This window comes from Amblyomma maculatum, chromosome 8 (genome assembly GCF_055883805.1).
Source record: "Amblyomma maculatum isolate TAMU_Amacu chromosome 8, ASM5588380v1, whole genome shotgun sequence".
In the NCBI taxonomy this organism is placed as follows: domain Eukaryota; kingdom Metazoa; phylum Arthropoda; class Arachnida; order Ixodida; family Ixodidae; genus Amblyomma; species Amblyomma maculatum.
The window spans coordinates 128338092-128359363 of NC_139351.1; the positions used below are offsets into that span (position 1 = coordinate 128338092).

A 21272-nucleotide genomic window follows, 5' to 3' on the forward strand; every position below is an offset into this window, starting at 1 on the left:
GTAGTTAGGGGAATAAAAAGTGCAATAAGAAAAAAAAAAATAAAGGGGCGCCCGGGTCCTGGGCGGCGTCAGTGTACTTAATAAACTGGACTTCTCCCCTATGCAATGCAATTTACACTCAAATTAAGTGAAGTTAAAGAATTAAAGGGATGCTCGACGTTCACCTTGTGAAGAGAGTAGACGCGATGGCACATTTTTTAGCTGGAGGTGACTGCGACGCAATGACTCAGCGCTTTTATTCATTTTTGTTTAATTTGTTTTTATTTTATCCATTCATATTCAATTATCTTTTTATCCATAATTAGCTAATCAATTAATGCTTTAGTATTAATCACCACTCACTCATCACGTTCTCCATCTCCATCTCATTTCTCCATTATATATCTAACACTTATCGATCAACTACAGACCTTCGGCAACTCGATACCGACAATTCTCCACAGCGGCCGAGCCGGAACTCAAGTCCACGGTAACAAATCGACAGAACGAGGTCTAGACACTCTCTCGTAATATTCTAATTTTCTCTCTCAAAGTACTGCGCATATGTATACCAGTTGGGAAAATCAACAAATCAACTGAGCAGCCGTGGTGGCGAGCTCCTCAATCCTTACCGAAAAAAAAAAAAAAGAAGAAGAAGAAGAAATCAAGGCAAGCAGTTGGTGCAGAGTTAACTAAGTCAGTTGATTAAGTTTGCCCTCCCGCTCACATCGCATAGCTCTCATTATTAGCCTAATGGGCACTGAAGCGATGTCGTGATGATGATGATTTATTGACTATTCCCTTTTTAACCGGTGGGCACACTGTGTTGGCGCCCCAGTCGTAGGAAAAGAAAGGGAAAAAAAAAAGAGGAAAAAAACACAACACAGCAAAGAGTACACAGCACACATCAAACACTTCACACAAAGAATAGTTCACAGGGATTGTGCACTGCAACCCACCAATAATCTTCACCTGGCGCGTCATCTGTTATCACGGGCTGAACTCTCACGTATGCTCACAGTAATAACCTCTTGCAGTTAGCCACTGTTCTGAATATCCCGTGGTACTGCCACAATAGGCCAGCGCGTCGGGCCACGCTTGTTTAGAACTGTTATTGCTTTTGTAGCAGCTGGGTGAAAACGACAGAAGATCACGACGCCTCCTGTGGTTTCTGCTGTAAGGCATTCTTTCTTGCAAAGTATAGTGTGAATTCACTGTGCTTGACTTTCGCTGTATTCTTATTGAGAACGCCTTTTTCGTTCGCTGTCACTGGAAGCTTATAGATACAAGAGCGCCTTTTTTGCAATGGTCTACCAGAGAAATAAAAAGCTACGAATACTGAGAAGCATATCCAAAGCGACCGATGTCATCGGCGTGTTCCTTCTGTCGGGATAGTTGGCAGGTTCTAAAGCTCTTCTAAGAGCCGTCGTATACATCTCTCCGAAGAGCGCGACCATCTCTCGAAGACTGCGTAAGTGTCTGACGGGATAGAATAAGGTCCTTCGAGGCTATGAGAAAGCGAACCGAGTTCTTACACTGAAGGGAACCGTCGGCGCACTTTTCGTTATCGGCACCGTCCCGGTTTCCACGAGACGACGATAAACATATATGGGCAGAAAATAAATAAGCGAGGGAAAGGAGGGCTCCCGCCAATCTCAAAGGGAAGTCCACCCTGCAGTCTTCGGAACTTGAAATGGCGACTCGTTTTGCGGTCCTACTATAACCCTGATGCTGGCCCAGTCTGCCGCCGCCGCCCTATCTCAGCCCGCTTACGACCACGGGAAGATAGTGGCGCCCCCTTGAAAATCAGGAGCCGCCCGCAGCACTCCAAGCTTCGTTTCGGGCCGCGTTTAATGTAATGGAACCATTTGGAATTCAATTTGAGACATCCATCCTCTCCTCTGTATGTTTGGCGCGCTCGGCAATAGGCTTTGCCCCCTGGGGTGGATTACTTTCTCTCTTTCCCTCTGCCTCCCAATTTTTATGTCTGCTCCTTTCAATCTGCGTCAAAACCCCGTTTCGTTTGCTTCTCGTTCGCAGCAAAGGTCTTTGGTTTCGTTTCGTCTGCTTCCTTCGTCATCGCCACGGCCACGATAACTTTCGAAGCCGTTTCACTCGAATGACCGTCGCGCGAGGACGTTCCGCAGCCTACAGCTGAACCAGGCCTTCGTAAAGCAGCGCCACAGAGTGGAAAGTATGTACATCTCACACAAGGCAAGGAAGAAAGCGCTCCTTTCGCCGAGTACGAAGGGAGAAACTCGAAAACTCGAGAACACGTTCAGTAATCTAAAGGTCCGACATCGCAGCAGCAGAAGACAGAGAAGCAGACGATCCCAAAAAGCTCCGGAGCTGCTTCTTCCCCCGGCCCAACGATAACGAGCAAAGCGGTGCCGTCTGCGGAAGAGAGTGACTCTCTTCTTTCTTTGGGTTTTATTCCTGCCTCTTAACCAAATGGGGACCACATTACCAACAAGGAGGAACGAGAGAGGGTCGGGCGGGTCATCGGCTGGAATCTGCGCGCTTCGCTTTATCCTATAAAGACACGTGAGGAGGGTGGACGTTCGAGCACTCTCGTCTTCTCTGTATATGACTGTGCGGGCGATTGGAGTATATGAGTGTTTCTGCTCTATGTATGCTTGGCTGCTACGTAACATCCGCATTCGTTAAGGGCGTCGCCGCCTTACGCCATCTGTATGCGGGCGGTTGCGATATGCAGCTCATATATGTGTCTCTCGGCGCGCTGAGAGCAACGCGGACGCATGCGGCATGTTCAAAACGTCTCATGTACCGCTATTGAAGGCGACTCTTGCGTGACGGGACTGCATACTTCTGTTTTCTGTCTATTTCTAGTTTCGGGCACGGCGTTCGTTTTTGTGCTACGACGGAGGACCAATAGGCGTTCTGTCGTGATCTTTACCCCGTGTACAGTTGTCATTTTGTCAATTGTGCGTGAGTCTTCCTTTCTAATCTTTCGCGAACTTGGGGTCGATTCGATTCGCGTGTACGGACGAGCAGTCCGTTTGGATCTTGTCGAGCTCTCTGGCCTTTCATCCGCTTTTTACATGCTCGGTCTTCCCAGGTCCGAGGTCCGGTTCGCGTGCTCGAATATTTGGAGTGCGTTGCCGCGGGAGAACACGGTCCATGTCTCAAGTACACGGAGGGGCTTTTGATGTTTCCCCCGCAAAGGTCGGGCCAGTGGTAGTGTTGCTCTTCTAGAGTGATGCAGGTGCACATACTTCAAATATCCGCTTGCGTTTGGCTGCATACTTCTTTGTCGGACACTGGTTGTCTGCCTCTCGTGTTTCTTTTCATGTTCAGTTGACCGTTTCTTGCTGCAATCTACACTCGTGCTGGTACTTCTGTGCACGGTGCGTATCGGGCTTCCATGCGAACATAACGGCCCTCTCCAGTGCGCCAGCCTCGCCGGCTGCCGTAGGGTATGTCTGGAGTTTGCGCCGCCGTTTCAACTCCACGTCGCGTTTACAGAGCCCGTCGTTCTCTGTACGGTTGCCGGTCACGTAGACGTGTTTGCCAAACGACAGCGCTCAAGGCAAAGGAGAAGAAAGGGGGGGGGGGGGGGGGGTTGAAAAAGAAACAAGCTCTGCCTATGTACGTAAGAGAAGGGGAAAGGGGGAAGGCATTGGACGCTGAGCGCGGTGGCCGGACGTCTGTTTCCGGAGCGACGTCAAAAGAACCAGCGATCGCTTTGCTTTCACTTTTTTTTTTTAATTTTTCATTTTTTCGAAGCTTTTTTTTTTTTTTTTTTGTCTCCTTGGCGTAGAAGAGTGTTCCGAACGCAGCCGCGCATGCGTCGGCAGAAGGGAGCCTGAAGCAGAACTTTGGACATCATTCCTCGCGCAGATAGCAGCCATTCGTATGCGCGCTCTGTCCTCTCCTGCTCCGCGTCCCTTGTCGTTCGAAGGCACGCTGCGCGGCGGACGACGACCGTTGTGTCTCCGGCTGTCCGCTGGCGGTAGCGCGTCCTGCCTCGTCCGCTACCAGCTGGCTGCCTGGCCCGCGAGGCCCACGTACTCTCGTTTTGCGCTCCATGACGGGCCCATTCGCGATCTCGCGCTGTGCGCATTTGCGCGCGTCGGCTCAGGGCGTTACATACCGACAAGACATGTCAGCTGTGGTCCAGCGGGAATCATGCGTAACCTCGCATGATGTGCTCGCAAAGCAACCTTTCGCAGGCGCATATGAACGAATACAGTAATCTTCATACCATGTTGGTATGGATGAGTTAATGGCATTAGTGGAAATCAATGATAAGAAATGGGCATCGGCAGAGCATGTAGTGCAAAGAAGGATTCCAAGAGAAGGAAAGCGTAGCAGGAGACGGCAGAAAGTTAGGTGGGCGGATGAGGTTAGAAAGTCCGCAGGGGTCGAGTGGATGGAGTTAGCACAGGACCAGATTAGTTAGAGAGGCCTTCGCCCTGTAATTGGATAATCCGGCTTCTGCTGCTGATGATGATGATGACCGTGATGGTATAGTTAACAATGCAGCGTCCCCGTGGGTGCATTTAGGGGTTTCACTCGGCTCTGAGGATATCCGAACAAATAAATAAATAAATGGACTGAGTCTGACTCATAAGTACACTAACTTGTAACTAAGGTAAAGGTTTAAGCTTTGGCAAGGTCTGATTTGCCTGACATGGAATGTCAAGCTCAGAGGGTGCGTTGTGGCAACGGAAGTCGGGCGCCAGTACTCAACTCTCTCGGTTGTGAATGTCAGGAGACGTTGAACGACGAGCTCACTTTCGTACTCGCATTGCTTGATTTTGTCAGCTTCAATAAAGCTCAGCTGCTGGTTTTTATTTTCACCCAGACCGTTCGAGCAGCTAGTCTCAGTTGAACGACCACCGTCAGTTGGCCGCTGCAGCTACTAAGCCTCTGTCCAGTGTCGTCATCTATTTCATTGTATACGCTCGAGTGGTGGTGCTTGCACCTGTCTATTTCATTCGTGCACTGGAGTGCTCGCACACCGCCCCAATTCTACACTCACTCGAACTAAGCAAAGAAAGATAAAGGTTATTGCAGGGCTGAACAGAATGACGAAACACAATTTGAGAAGAGAAATTCATTTTTAGCTCGTCATGCTTTCTTATCGTTGCATTCTTCCACCAAGCGAACTGCTGATCCCGCTTCACTAAACGCAGAACCAACAGACAGGATTTAAAAAAAGAAGGCATACTCAGAAAATGCTTTTAGGTGACCCTGTGCAGCAAACTTGCTATAATTAATTACTCATTAACAATCCACCCAAGTGCTGCCATGGGGCTGAGAAGGAAAACTCAATAGCTACCTCTGAAACTTCGCAGCATGACAATTTAACAAAAAAAAATGCTCTTGGTCCTGCAGCCTACTAGTAAGCCACCGTCCTGTTAACTCAGGCACGGCGGTCAATCCATGATTTGAATCCCGTTCCAGTAGCAGTTTTTCTTCAAATGCGAAATTTCGGAGACAGCTATTCATGTTTCCTACTGCGATCGAATGTTTCGTTTGAAGTAATTGTTTTGTTATTGCGTGTAACATTGGGTTGACTTGCGGTACCTATATTTCCATATTGTGGGCCAATGTTTAGCCCTACAGGGGTTGAGACGGCGACTCCTTTTGTTAGTCCTTGCCCACATTTACCTGCAGATATATCAGCTCCTTCGCTGTATAATGTTCATTAAAGCTACTTCTGTGTCAATTCGTTTCAGGGCCAGAAGGAGGGGGCGTAGCCAGGACCTTGCCGCCATCTTGGGTAAGCTTTGCTATCTAAAAAGCTTTCTTTCTCTTTTTTTTTTTTTTTGTTTTTGCTTCTAGAGTGTTTCGAGCGTACGCTGATAAACTACGCGTCATAAACGGCTTCCATTTTTGTCTGCGCGCGGTTGTACTTGTGGATAACATACGCATTCCGGCAGCACGTGCTGGCTGGATAACACTGGTTCCGTGGGCTAATAATATGCGACCATGGTACACATAGCCACTGAGGCTGCAGTGAGTACAGGAGGTCAGTGGCATTATTCTTCCTAAGGGTATCACGGCACGTACGCAATCTGCATCGGACAGACATTAGTGCCGCGACGGCGTCCCATAAACCACTTTTTATATCACTGCTCGATACACTTCGGCAGCCCGTGCCGGTGAGCCCGGAGGTCTCGGAATCGGGGAGGATTGATTTAAAGAACCGCCGCCGGCGCGTGTGGTGGCTCCTTTATCTTTCCAGTTCAAGGTGAGCGCGCCGCTGAATCGGATCCATTCATCTCCAGGAGGCAGCTGGAACAAGTCCAAACGGAACAAACGCACCGCTGCTGCCATCTATACGAGGCGGCGGCAAGGGGATACGAGGCGGCGGCAAGGGGATATATAAATTGCCCCTAGATTTATAGGCTCCGCGAAACGTCCGCCACCGCGCTTATACTGTAGTGTTTCCCCCGTCTCGCTTCTCTGTTGCCGCGCCGACGAGGTGATACCGCAAAGTGGTCCTCTTAGGGCCGCGCCAGGACCACCTGTGACCCACTAAGCCTCGCAATAAACGCCGCGTCACCAAACAACCCTCCCCCCACACACGGAGACGGTATAACGGGACTTGTGGATTGGCAAACGCATCTGACAGCTGTACACGAACAGCAACACATATATACAACGCCGTCGAAAAGGAGACGCTTTTAAGACACTCTCTCCGCGTCCACTCTCGCATAGGCCGACGAAGAGCACATGCTAAGTTCCGAACGACACCGGTCCGGTAGTGAGGACGCAGCGGAGCCGTTCCCGAAGATAAGCCGCGCAGGACGGCTAGTCGGCGAGGCACTACCTGGCGCCGAGCCCGTGTCTACCGCATTAACTAGTCCCTTAGGGGGCACGGCTATTTCAAAACGTCCGTAAGGATCGAAGTAGGGAAACAACGTAGTAGCGAGTGGTTTGAGTAATTCCTCAAGATGTTCCGTTTTGTACAGAGTGCGGTAAAATTTTCAGACAAAGCAGAAAAGGGGAATGCTTAGACACGACGACACTTGTGGCACAAAAAAGGGGAACACCGTTGGCACACGACACGAGTCTCTTGTCGTCTCCTATGCGTTCCCCTTTCTGCTTGGTCTTCAATTTTTATCTCACTCTTGTCACGGCTTGTAATTGGATGGCTGACTGCAAGTGCTGATGGGTTTGGGCTGCGGGCGGACAGCGTTGGCGCTCACTGAAAGAAGTCGCGCATACACTCATCGTTGTAAGCAAAACAGAGAGAGAGAGAGAGAGAGAACTATGACGGCGGAGATGAGCGTAGAGGCTGAAAGCATACACTCACTATAAGCAGCGATCCGCTGCAGTGTATATAGTCAGAGTATAGATTGAGGCTGATAGAAGGCAGCCTCGCCTATAAACGCTGTAGCGTATCGCAAGTTGCATTTTGTTTTTGTTTTTTTCAAACAAGCGAATGATGGCGAAAGTACGTAAGCGCAGGTTCCCATCCAATAATCACTGCTGATGCATGGAGAGGTTCAGCTTACACGGTTTGGTGAGAGCTAAAGTGAAAATTCTTCGCAGGGTTAAGAATTAGTAACGCAAATGAACTTCCAACGCTAACAGAGGGGGATTATTTCCGAGTCGTTGGTCTTCTTCCTTGCTTCCTCCTCGTTGCGATGTCGCGTTGTAAATAAGTCATACGTGAGGTTACTGCGTGTTGATCAATCACCGTGACTGATTGAGGCGCAGGCTACAAAGTCACCACAACAGCACCGGAGCTATTCTGTAAAATTTCGCGCGTGTTGTCGCTTACAGTTTGCAATCCTATGACTAAGTTTAACGCAGCCCCTCTGCTGGGGCTAAAGCAGGTTCACATATTTCCTTTTCTTGGAAGAGGCCATTAACTGTCTTTCATCAACCGTTCGGTTGCAATATGTCCTCCGGGGATTTTAGACACCAAGCAAGCACACATACCCAGTTCGTGGTCCAATCTATGTGTCCGTCAACACCGTTAGCCAAGCAGAAGTAAACTTGGACTGACTGACTCTCCTCGCGAATAACTCCGTCCGTGAGGTGTGGTTGCTAGCTGTTCCTCGCAGTTGGTTTCTAAAGCCTGGTTCACATGCAAGCGAAAACGCTAGCGATTTCTGCCGCGGCGACGCAAAAACCTGTTCTGAGCTGTCAATTCGTTGGAAATTGTTCGCTCTTGTCACTGCCGCTCAGTTCGCTCAATCGCTTGCATGTGAACCAGCCTTAAGGGAGCAACAGAGGGTCACCATTTTCGTTCCCGATGTGTAGTTGTTCCTCAGTATTTCCAATTTATTCCTTTATTTGGCGAGTACTCCGTAGCGCGATCCAGAGAAGGAGAGGCCGCTTACAAGTGCGCAAAAGCGGCACGTTCGATGCAGCGACCGTTATCTGTAGACAAAGCCGTCTGGCGGTGAATCCATTTGCTCCCGAAGAAGCCCGCCATCGCTGCGGCCGCCAATCCATCATCGAGAGTGGGGTGCGTGTGTATCTGCGTGTGTATGTGTCTGTGTGCGTGGGGCAAGAGCGAACGGGCATCGCCAACCGCTTGCGAGTCTTCGGCCTTTGGCGTTCCTCTCGTGGGCGCCCCCGCCCACTCGTCTCAATCGGCTCCAGCACCAAGCAATCCCCCCCCCCCCCCCCCCCCACCTTGTTGCTCCAATCACCTGATACTTCCCGGTGAGCAAAACTTATGGACTCCGTCGTTTTCAACGCGACAAATTAGTCCTGCTTGCTGCTACTCGCGGCGCCCGCCTCGCCTATCTCTGACTGCAAACCATGGGTCATCGTGATTCGTGGGTGATACACTCGGTGCGGGCTCTCCTCGTGGGCGTGTAAGGGCTCATAGAAAGCGGCTCCTATCCTCAAGATTGCTTTCTTTGTTTATTTCTTAGCTCCCAATCTGTGCTATAGCGAGGCGGATGTGCTGCCATCTACAGGAGGACGGGCTACGTGTCCGCCGGGCGCCGCGTCTTACGAAAGCTAGCAGCCAAGCCTACTCGGTATGCGGAACGGAAAGCTTCTACATTCGGCGACTAGACTCAAGCATAGTGGACCGACTCCTGCTGCATGGGAACGGCCGTTCAGCGCTGCTTTTCCGGACGGACGCTAGAACATTCCTCCCGGAAAATGCTTCCGTCTATTCGCAGCAGCTTTTGTTTCGCTTTTTTTTTTTTTTGTCACTTCGAGCGCTGTTTTTTGTGTTACGACAGGGGTTCAAGTTCTTCCCCGAGAACAAAAGTCAGACCTGCAGTTCACCCCCCCCCCCCTCTCCCCCTCTTCCTCTCTCTCTTTTTATTCAGTCCACCTCGCACTGTCGCAACTGGTGTGTGGTATCTAAAAGCATTTATCCACTGTGATATTTTTTTTTTTTTTTTGCGTTTTGTATACACTCTTGAGGAAAAAGGCTACCAAAAGCAAACATAAAGGCTTGACGCGTACTAAGTGCCCTTATCCCCAGCCTCAGCAGCGATTATTTCCACATTTTCAACAGCACCCTATAGTTCGTTACAGGCGCACCCATTGAAATTCGCCATTCAACATTTTACATTGCATCCTAGTTGCAAATGCACCCTATGATAGTATATCCGGATTCCCTTGGTCAATGAACATATATCGCTTGTTACACACTAAGGGCAGACTTATCGGCTATTCTTGCCTGTAAGATTGGCATTTCTGAACTTCCTCCTAATCATCCGACTCCTCTCGTGTCTCCAGCGAGAATAAATAAAAAAAAAAACGTTTTTCTTGTTATTGTAGAAAAAATACACTACTTGATTTCGTTTCTACTAGACAATTTTTTAAGCGTGCTGATTTAAGGAATCGAATTTTTCGCCCTGTGATTAACGACAACGCATTGACTAGGGCATGGTTATAAGGGTGTTTCAAACGAATGCTCATAACGATCTTTGTTGGCTTGGTATATACGCCATGGTGTATCAGCCGCAGTTACTTGTTTTTCAGGAGAGGTGCGAAAAGTAATGGTAAGTCGTCGTCGATGCTTGCAGGAGAAAATGCGAACGTGTAGAGCGGCGGGAAAAACGCCTCATATCAGCGTGCGCTCGAACTGACACTCAATAAAGAAAGAAACAGTGTTGCGACTAGGTTTCAAACGCGCACCCGAACGAACAGATCATCTTCTGTGGCCCGTGTTAGAGAGCAATGCGTTTGACCCCCCCTCCCCCCCCCCCCCCCCAAAAAAAAAGGAAAGTATAGACACTAAATTATTTCCAGTATATTTGTGCTTTAGAATAATATCCGGAAATTCTAGACAGTGAGCCTTTTTGCTAACCGGAAGTTGTCTATGAACGGCGTGCAGAGCACAGATGAAGGGAAGTCTTGTTGGCTACTGGCGAAGCGCTAGATTTGGTTGTGCAAAGACTCACAAGCACTGTGTTACGCAGCAGTTATAAGTGACTAGACGCGTGCAAGGACGAAATTCTGAGCCTGCGCCCGGTATGGGCCTTAGGCTATCCGACAGGAGGCTCTACCCGACACCGGAAAAGTCTGAGCTCGACTTTACCCTGTGCCCAGACCTATGGCCGCGACCCAGACTGGCCCGACCTGCTATAATCGCAGCTCAAGCGACGATATACAGGCAAAAATAATTTTAGGATGCAGACTTCATTTAGGATCTTCGAATGCAGAGTTATATTGTTTAAGATACGAAGTTGTGTTATATTTTCAGCTGCAGCGCATAGGTAGGATTATCATTCTGGTTGAAGGCACAAGGCTGGAGCCTGGCAACCCACATGGCTCCAGCATGTATCCGGCAGCGCTGAGGTTTCTTTCGTCGCTTTAATTGGTGGCTGAAATTGCTATGCTTTCTTTGCAGGAAGATCAAGTTTTGGGTTCGCGGCTTCTTCTGCAAAACCAGTTATAACTGTTGAGCAAGGAGTTGATTCTGTAGCCAATACTTGGCGAGCTTGTGTCGTTCGTGTCTGCTCATCCGGCGCCGCCGCTGAATTGTCTTGGCCGGGAAACAACATGCAACTCGATAACTGTGGTTGTTTTGACTAGAAGCTCTGTCCCGCTTCCGCCGAGACATGCGTCGAAGCTATAGGTGCAAGCCACAACAGAGACGCGCATGAGAGGGGATATAGAGTGGCGCGAATCTCGAAACGGATACCTAAACATCTACGCCGGTGCTGTCGAAGCTTGAGACGCTAAAGTCGAAACTCAGCAGCCCACAACCAGCGGTCCTCCTGTTCAGTCACTGACGACTATCAAAGATCCTTTTACGGCGGAAGTGCGTGATGGGAAATTAGACAGACGTCGGGAAAGACTCTTGGATGCAGGAAAGCAAGTTTTCGTGCCCAGCACCCGATAAACCTGGCTAGCGCGCACCATGTTCATATTCGTGTGATTTCAAAGGTTACGTGTACGATAGGGTAGCTCTGCCCAGCACAGCCGAAATAAATGTGTGCCCTTGTCCGGGCGAGGTCCGAGCTTGGCCGTGGGCCGGGTGCGGGCTTTAGTACCGGCCCGAGCCCGTGCGTTTCTTTATGTAACGACTGCGCCAGCGCTGCTTTATACTGGTCAGTCTCGGTGAAAACGAGAAGCTCTCAGCAGATAAAGGTAGGAAGGGCAGTCCACCGCAAAGTTCCGGAATCAAGGAAAGCGTTCCCACGTCATATTCGCCTGTTGTAGAGAAAGCTACACTGAGCGAAGTTTTCAAGCCATCGGAGTGGCACCGTGGAAGAAGAAGAATGCAATGCTGGTTTTGTTCGATGCAACGCTCGGTCACGCAGCTAACGCTTTCGCTCCACATTCGGTTCAGCAGCGTTGAACCCTTCTCGTTTTTTATGAAGCTAAACCAGTATAGAGTTGTCACTAAAGCTGCAGGCGGGGAGCTTATCATTTTACAATTTTCAGGGCAGGCCCAAACAGGCCTGCCCTTGTCTAGTTGTGTAATGTTGTATGAGTATGTGCTTAGGGTCATGACCGTTTTACAAAAGGATGCGGGGCCGCGAGTATGACTGGGGGCGGAGCAAACATGGTATTTTGAGAAACACACACACACACACACACACACACACACACACACACACACACACACACACACACACACACACACACACACACACACACACACACACACACACACACACACACACACACACACACACACACACACACACACACGCACGCACGCACGCACGCACACACACACACACACACACACACACACAGGCACTCAAGGGAACAAAGCGTCCAATTAAAAAAGGCCGCATTTTGTTTCTTTCCGTTGCTTTATCAAAAATTTCTTTTTTCTTTTTTCCTCGCACTGGTTCCGCCGCCGTGGCAGCAATCAGGAGGTAGATGCACGTCGGCTTTTTCGAGCTTGTGTATTCCGCTTAATCGCCATCGTCATCCGGTCGCCGCTGCTTTAATCCGCTGTCTCGACAGCTTCTGGCGTACGCGTCTAATACTCGTGAAAGGACTCTCCGTACTTCTCTCGCCTTTATAAGTTTATATCCCATCGATGCTTGCTTTCTCCGCCTACAGTTTGCAGCTGTCCTGGTTGGCGAACATCCCGTCCGCGCTGTACAAAAAGAGTGGAGGGGCCCGCGGCTTAGGCGATCGAATTGGATTTCACATTCCGCGCGTGTTCTCTCGAGTGTCATCGTGTTTCTGCTCACTCTCGCTGCCTCACTGTCCTTGGAGAGAGCTCGGTGTTCTTTTTCCGCTTCTTTCGCTCATCCGATTCGAACCGGCCTTCTTCCTTTCTCTTCGGGAACCTCCTTTTGTGAACTGGGTGCGCGCGCCTCCCACCAGCCATTGGTGGCAGCTCGCCTTCGTTGCTGTTCGTCGCAGCAGCATTGGCGACACTCTCCAGCGGCGCCGAGCGCGTGCCCGCTCCGGTCCCCTCGGCGTTTTCTTTAATCGGTCTCCGCTGTCTGTTCGCTTGCTTGCGTCTAATGGGGGATTACATTCCGGGGAGCCTGCTTCTTATTACGCCTCTCTCACTCTCCTTGGCGCGCCCTTCTCTTTCTTTCTTTCTTTTCTCGCCAGCGTGCTTACCCTCTTTCAAAACGCAGAGTATATTAGTAGTGCTGTTTTTGTTTTGATAGCACCGTGTCATTTCGGGCTACTTAAATATTCGTAGTGATCCTTCTTTCCCTCAAGCTTCTTTTTATCGCGTTTTCTCTTTGCATGATTTTCACCCGCCTTCTTTGCAAGGCTCGAAACATCCTTGTACATTGTGGGAATGTGGCGAGAGGAACGAACTTTTGAGGTGAGCTGTTCTCCAACGCGCCTCGAACAAACGGCGAGTAACAGACCGGGAGGCTGAAACGCTCCTCCATGTACGTTGTGTGAAGCTGAATTCATTAACCTTGCCAGGACTGGTCCACGCCTGTCTGCACGCACTGTTCTGTTGATATTTATTCCTTCTGATATAAAACTTGTTGCGAATTCATAATAATTTGAAAAAAAAATGCACTCCAATATTTTCTAAATTTGAATTTCTGAATTTTTCTGCATCGCTGTTTACAAAACTAAAACCAGTCTGGTAAACTAATTGTTACTATTTTGGGTCCATCCCCCCTTTCGAGCGTCGAATCCGGACCTGTCGAAGTTCAGTAGTAGGTACTGATTGCATTTCTTTCTTCGTCTTTCAAATTCGAGCCCTTGCATCCGTATATATAGTCTGAAAAATAAATAAAAACAGGAAAATGGCACTCAAAGAAAAATGGAGCAACTCCGGGTTCCTCGAATGATTTGCATGTTCGGACATCTTCTGTATATACTGTACACACAACTTTGGCACATCAATCGGCCATGTTCAAATGCGCGACATGATCAGGTAAACAGATCGTCGAAGCTGCATTACCGTGCAAAGAGCTCCACTTTCACAAGATTACGCTGCACTTGAGGTGTTTTCGCTCTGGCTTTCCAGGAGGGATAGAAGTTCCCATAGGCTGTCGATGAAAGCACGAACAGACTAGAATAATGCATTTCGTCGCTACAGAGAAAGTTGCTCGCAGAAAATGTGCAGCTATAGTTCGGAAATTTTCACCCCGGGAAGGAAGGGAAGACTATCGCCGAAATCCTGTCCATGATTCTCGGGAAGCTGCTCTCTATCCCCCACCTTCTAGCGTTGCTTTGCAGAGAGGCTCTCCCGCTGTTAGCCCGGCGAGTCACATTCGGAGGCGTCTCCCGTCCACTTTTCGGCTGCACTCAGACGTCGCCGCGCTGTCCGGTCGTTTTGAGTTGTCCTCCTCTTCCCTTAACAGCGCGTTGTGCAGTCGCGTCCGGCGACGACGCGCCCCGGTCTTTCGACCACGGGGCCGCCGCGGGTAATTGGATTTATTGTGGCATCCATCTCGGGAGTCCGGGAAAACTCTTCGCGCCCAGAGAGAGTGCTGGCGGGCGGTTAGTGCACACAACGCCAGCCCGACGCCGCCGCGTTGTGGTGGCGATGGAGAAAGAGTGGGAGGAGGGCGCGGTGTCCCTACCTCCTCCGAGGAGGGGCCATGTCCGTGGGCTTCAGCGTCGTCGCCACTGGGACGTATGAAATTGAGTTATGCGTCCCCGCTGGGGGACGCTGGTGACTTTAACGGCGGCGCCGGAGCCGAGGACGGGTCGCCGGACAAACCATAGGGTTTGGGCAGCGGCCATATATATCCACCTCTTGTCGTCGTCATCGTCGCCTCGCTTTCTGCTGGCTCACTGCATCTCAGTCCTTCCTCTCCCGACCTCTTCCTTCTTTCCGCGCATCGCTAGCCGGCGTCACTCCCGCCCTTCCGTCGTTCGTCCCCCGTGGGATTCTTTCCCCGGCAATTCTGTCGTTTGTGCGTACGCCTGATCAATACCGTCGCGGTGGTGGCTGCTCGCCCTTGGCATCTTCTACACGCTTTGTTTCGGTAGTTTCGGATATGGAGCCACAGGGCCGATGTGAACGGGTAGTGCAGCCGGGCCTGATCGCGCAAAAAACTTTTTCTCTCGCCTTATCTTTTTCTGCCTCACTCTTCCCTTCTCGCTCGCCCAACGTTGCAGTGCTATATACCGCAGCCTTCGCATCCATGCTCACTCTTGCAGTCCGGGCCTCCCTGGTTTCCCGTTCCCTGGAGAGCGAAAAGTGTTTTCCGTTCCCTCGCCGCGCCCCTCGGTTGTTCATATTTATGGCTCCGACCACTTTGAAGCCCCCTCCAGCTAGCTTCGTTTTGGGGCGTGTGCAAAGCGTCGCTCGTCGAAAACTGTCCCCGAACTTGCGCAGGCCGTAACATCGCTGCGCCATAACCGTCCTCATCGGTCAGCGAAATCGTCCGGACGTTGGAAAGTGCGCATAGCGGCCAACCAGGATTTCCTGCGATCCTTTGCTTACATTCTTTCTAAGTTCATCTCCATCTTCTCCCCCTTTTTCTTTTTTTTTTTCTTCTTGCAGTATCCCATTTAAGTTTTCCTTTCTTGGATTAGAAACTTCGTTTAAGAAGATTGTTCGTTCCCCTGTCGAGTTTCAGAAGGTTATATTTTTCTTGCTCATAACTACAATAAGCATTCGTTTGTTTACCTTTCTTTCCTTCTAAAAAAAATTCTTTAACTTTTCAGTAATTTCTTTTCACCTCCGTAAGACAGAATGGCGGAGAAATTTTTCTTTTTTTTTTTTTTTTTTTTTGTTCGTAATCTAGATCAATTCTGCTCGTTCTACAACATAATATCGTCGCGTTGTTCGTATCTTTCAAATAATAAGAGTACAGGAAAGGGCTTGGGACGTCACCTTGGTTTCGCTTGATCGCGATCGCTTTAAGCTAATAAAGAGGAACAATTGCACTCAAAGACCATCGGCATGCTGTTTAGAGAAATGAAAACGTTCAGGCTCATTGCTGGCGGCAAAAGGAAAAAAAAAAAAGGAAGAACTAACCTTGCTTCCACGCCTGTGCAACTCGGGCTGAACCATGGGCGGCGTGACTATACGGTTGCCCATCGCATTTTTCTTGATAGGGCGTGTGCTTGTCGCTTCCGCGTTCTTCGTCCCTAACGTAAACGAACTCCCTCCACGGACAGCGTTGCTCTCTCCCCTTGCTCTTTTCTTTCCTCACTTTTCTCTTCCTCGCGGACCGGGCGTAGTAATTAGCGGTCACGTTGACGGTCTGCCGGGCCTACCGCGCCCTGCTGTCTTGCGGCAAAATGAATCGAATGCTTCTCCCTGTGGGCACGCCTTCAGGTGTCGCCGCGCCCCACCGGTGCGTAACCTTGAGCGTTCGATATTCAACAGGTGGAACGGCGGAAATATGGCGTCATCCACCCTGCTGGTCACTCTATCGTGGACGAGGGAAGAAAGAAAAGCCTCCGTGACTAAAGCGACAATAATGGCGCAGCCTGAGCCGATAGCGCAGACTTGGCTGCGCAGTACGTAATGCTTTGCGCGAATGCTGGCTGGGATTAGAAAAGAGAGAGGAAGTGTGCGCAATAAAAGTAATAATGTTTTTAACGCCAACGCATTAGAAGCACTGCTAGAATTGTCCTGTGTCCTTATTTATGTCTGTGTTTGTCTCTTAAATTGCGAAATTGCGCTATAATGAATCCGGGGGCAAAGCCGGCGTCCCTCAAAAAGTAGAATCATAAAAACACATACCAATAGCCACTTGCTTAATTAACTCAATGAACTAAATTTGAAGTGAATTGAAAACGAAATAAATATACACCAACTACTAACTACCAAGCCCGATAGGTAGCAAAGTGCATACACTGTAAAAAAAAATGTTGAAAAATACAGAAATTCTCTGCTACGTTTTCGGTTTTTAGTTTACAGTTTTTTTTTTTTTTTGCAACTGACCGAAAATTTCTATAAATCGACAGATATAAAGATTGAGACATACATAATTCCAACCAAAACTGTCAAGCTGCTGAGCATTATGCTTATGATCGCACGGAAGTGCACTTGAGGAAGGTGCACTTGAGTCTTCAAGAACATATCAATGTTGATTTTTATCATAACTGCGGTTGAAACGATATAATTAAGAGCTGAATTGAATAACACTGCACTGCGAAATAAAAAAGTTACAGAATGGACTAAAGCCTAAACTGTCAATTCCATTTTCTCATGAAGTCGCAAGAAATTGTGAATTTATTCCACTTTAAGCTATCATCAACCGTGCAAACAAGCTGAAAACGTTTTTATAAGCATTGAGAATTCTTCCGATATTGCATAAGATAAATTTAACTATATTTAGCGAATAATAAATCGAATTTCTGAAGCATGTACTCCTTTGTGGGAAGGCCTAAATAAATCTATAGAATAAAAAATGCGCTCAGTTTTTATTTATATTTAACTTTTTTTATTCTGCGTAACGCAATAATTCATTAGTGCCTTATAATTATGCAGGACTGAGGATTGTTTTAGGCGATTTAAATGAAAATAGAAGAGGGCGATATCATTTAAATTCGAATCAAAGTTATACTTTTTTATATATTTTTGAATTTTGGCCAATTTCGAAGGAATATACAGAACGAACAGACAACTCCTGACATGCAAATATTTGCCGGAGTAAAGAACAAGGCATGCGTATAAAATCGAGGATGATGGCTTTTTTTTTTTAATTAGAATCAAAGTTGTTCCTATTTTGCTTATATTGAAGTTTGGCCGAATTTGATGCGTTGCGGAAAAAACGGTTAATGATCTAGAACCTCAAATTTTGCATGAAATTAGCATCATCATCATAATAATAATAATAATAATAATAATAATAATAATAATAATAATAATAATAATAATAATAATATTGTATAATATTACAATACAATATACAATATAAAATAACAAGAAGAAGAAGAGAACATGGCCTTCTGAATAAAAACAAAATAGATTTGTGGCAATAACTCGGTGCTTCGTGCCAGAATTGTTTTGCAGTGCGTTGCTCCTGTAGCGAAGTTCGCGATTTTTTTTACTAAATCAATTGCAGCGAGAAAAATGGTTTCAATCACTCTCCTTTTCAATGAGTAAAAAATAATAGATGACAAAAGTTTCGTGCGCAAGCAGCAGGGCTACAAGCTAGCAACTTTTTGAAATGGCAAAAACGGCATCTTCCACCTCTAGCGATATAAGATTTTTTTTTTTTTTCAGAACTACGCTGTATATTGGAAAACTAAGGTTCATTCCTTTGCTTTTTTCATTCCTTTGCGTGGAAACATTTTCCCACCACATATAAAAATTTAATTGGAAACAAAAAGTGGTCATGGGAACTCAATTACCGTTCTTATCTGAATACTCGCCTATATATATCACAATAAGAGCATTGCCTGCGTCTGAACCGGCATCTGAGACAGCAGTTGTGCGATGTTTCCAGCGCCACGCTTTCTTTATACGGGTTTTGTCCATTATTATTGTTAGCAAACAGCGGCCGCGGTGGTGGTGGTTTATTGAAATAACGTTGCGGGCCGCGTCAACTATCTAGTATCTTAAGCACCCGAGCTGCGGCCGGCGGGAAAGAAAAGGAATAGGAAGAGGATAGCGATGAGAAATACAAATGGGGAAAGATAGCAATAAAGGACACGGGGAGCTTTGTACATGGTTGTTCAGCGGTTTTGAAGTTGGGCCGCATGAATTCGGTCGTGTGATCGAATTCTGCTAGTGACGGCCTTATTGAAATGGAGGTGATGGTTTGGTTGGTTTATAGGGTTTAACGTTCCGAAGCGACTCAGGCTATGAGAGACGCCGTTGTGGTGGGCTTTACGGAATAATTTCGACCACCTAGGGTACTTTAACGTGCAAGCGCACAGCACACGGATGCCACTCCGTTTCGCCTCCGCAGACACGCAGACACCGGCGGTCGGGTGAAATGGAGGTAGAGTAAAAAAAAAAAAAAAAAAAAATAACGCATGTGCTCTGCGATTTCAGCTTTAACCGAAGTGGCTGAACTTCAATCCGGAGTCCTTCACTAATGCTTCCCTCATAGGTCCCTCGTTCACAGCTGTATAAAATCAAATCCTACATTTTTCATAGCAGTACTATTTCTAATCAACTTTTTGGCCATATTCACTAAACGCCAGATAGCTTGAATCGTATACGCCGCTGTAGTCGTTTTTGATGTCTGAAAAATGTCAGTCGATTTTGAGGAGAACGACAACTTACAGGAACGCTTCATGACGGCTGCGTGTGCCATCGTTATAGCAGATCGTCTGTGCGCTACTGTTACAGGATGGACGTTTTCTACAGCCCGTCACGACCCTAGTTATGGCTCTATCCCAGGTAGTACAATAACCATCAACACAATATTGGAATTATGGTGGCAATGCCCGGCCCTACATAAGAACAGTACGTTGCGGACGCATTGCAATAATGGACCAATATTGGGCCCACGGATTGTGCTGCCGCGGTATACCAACGGAGAGCTTGGCGCTCGTCCTCACATGTCTGAGCGCAGCAGCTTTTCTTTACACTTTTTTTATTTGTCCTTTTATATACATTTTTAAAAAGCGCAATAGAAATAGAAAGGTAGCCTGGACCAGCAAAGCTTTGTCTGGCTTAAACCAATTTGAGATAAACGAAAATAACGCCCCAAAATAAAAGAACGTAATTTGAACGTAAGCAGGAATGTAAAAAAAACAACAAAGAACTATAAAAGTCGAACAGACAACAAAACGACATAGTACGACGTATAAGTTCGGCGAGGGAGCAAAAACGAGAGAAAATGAACAAAGAGATGAAAGGTTCAAAAGATGAAAAATTCCAGGAAAGGAGCAAAGAACAATTCCACAAGGTGTAGGCAGAATCTGCAAAAGAAGAGAGAGCATACTCACACAAAGCAAACAACACATACAAAAACAGTGCAGCAAAACTCGAAAAGAGGGAACTGAGAAAAGTATGCAGAAGTGGCAGAAAAAAAATAAGCCAAAAAAAAAAGGGGGGGGGGGGATGCAGAGAACACGTCAACAGGAGACGCGTGTACTGGCAAACGAAACGGAGCATAAACAGCAAGTACAGCAAGTAAACAGCGCAGCAGCCGAATTCGTAGCCTCTAACGTCACGCCAGCCATGTCGTATCTTTCGGCCAGTCGGCACGGCTGTTTTCACCGATGAGGTTCCTGCAATGTGATTTGCACATACAATAATAATAATAATAATAATAATAATAATAATAATAATAATAATAATAATAATAATAATAATAATAATAATATGTGTTCCATAAAAAATGCAAGACATTGGAGGCCTGCAGGAAAAGCTGTCATGTATAAAAGCCAGCTTCACCAGCCGAAGGCCTGTATTGTACACTGAACAGCGTCACAATGGCATTGCTTAGGAAATGAGTTCAGTTACTGTTTCACGTCACGGTGACTCCCTCAACTCCCTGGATGAGGGGACGAAGGAGGAAGTGAAGCAGAAAGAGAAAGGGCCATAGTTCAAGGCTACGGAAGATTTTCTGCCAACGGGAACCTAACGTGCACTGCCATCCCACAGCGCACTGGTGCCTTGCGGTCCACCTCCGTCGAAACGCAGACCCCACGACCGGGGCACAGCCAACGTCCTCGGGTTCAGAGCCAAGCACGCTAACCCCTAGCCACCACGGAAAGGTATCCGACATCTCAGAAGCAGGAAAGGAAACCTAATGATCAGCAACGGTATGCGCGTCCAGTTTTCAGCTTCAATTTGCACCGTCCTCCTCACTCCATCGCCACTCGACAGTTTGACTGCATCTGTAAGGCTCCATATATGTACGCGCCTGGGCAAGCGTAGGACAGAAACGCGCAAAGAAACACAGTGTACAAGTCATCGCTACATCCTCCAAGCCGCGCATCTCTACTGCTCCGTGTCATACAGCGTTTACCCAGACAACCCCCCATGTTTTGGAAGATTAGCACTAAAACTCTGGAGCGAAGTGGTGTGTGCTATACACGCGCGTGTACCAGCAAACCTTCCTAGCCAGAAAGCGATTGCGAAGAAGGCGAGAGGGTAAGGGCGAGGAGGAATGATCGCAATTATGCAAATCTACCGCTGCGCCATATATCCCCCCATTTGCTTAGGCAATCGCACATTCAGCGTTCGGTTAAATGAACGTTCCGCGGCGGTTTGTCGGTCGCCGTAGTCTAGGGGAACAGATAGGCGGAGGAGGCAGAGAAAGGGGGTCTCACAGCTTCTTGCTTCGCTCCTGCCCGCTGCTGGTCGTTTTGTTCGCGAAAAAAAAACAGCAAAATCGAGTGCGGCGCGAAAGCGGGTCTGCGATGGCTCCGTACAGATGTACGTATGCCTGCGCCAAGCGCGCGTTGCTGCATGTGAGGTAGGGGAGAGGGAAGGAGAGGTCGTTCGACAGGCAGGAGAGTGGGAGGAAGGTTCGGGAGGAGGAAAGAGGCGAATTCGCCGCCAGCCGAGGCAATCA

General features: G+C 48.0%; 1 protein-coding gene across 4 annotated transcripts in view; it reads left to right on the forward strand.

Moving 5' to 3' along the window:
• Nucleotides 1-21272, forward strand: part of LOC146182538 (latrophilin Cirl-like) — a 454778-nt gene that overhangs the window by 137025 nt on the left and 296481 nt on the right. For all 4 annotated transcript variants that reach the window (XM_084577657.1, XM_084577655.1, XM_084577659.1 and 1 more), the window contains exon 3: nt 5685-5728. The gene's annotated coding sequence lies outside the window, so the exon portion shown is untranslated. The remainder of the gene's footprint in view (nt 1-5684; nt 5729-21272) is intronic.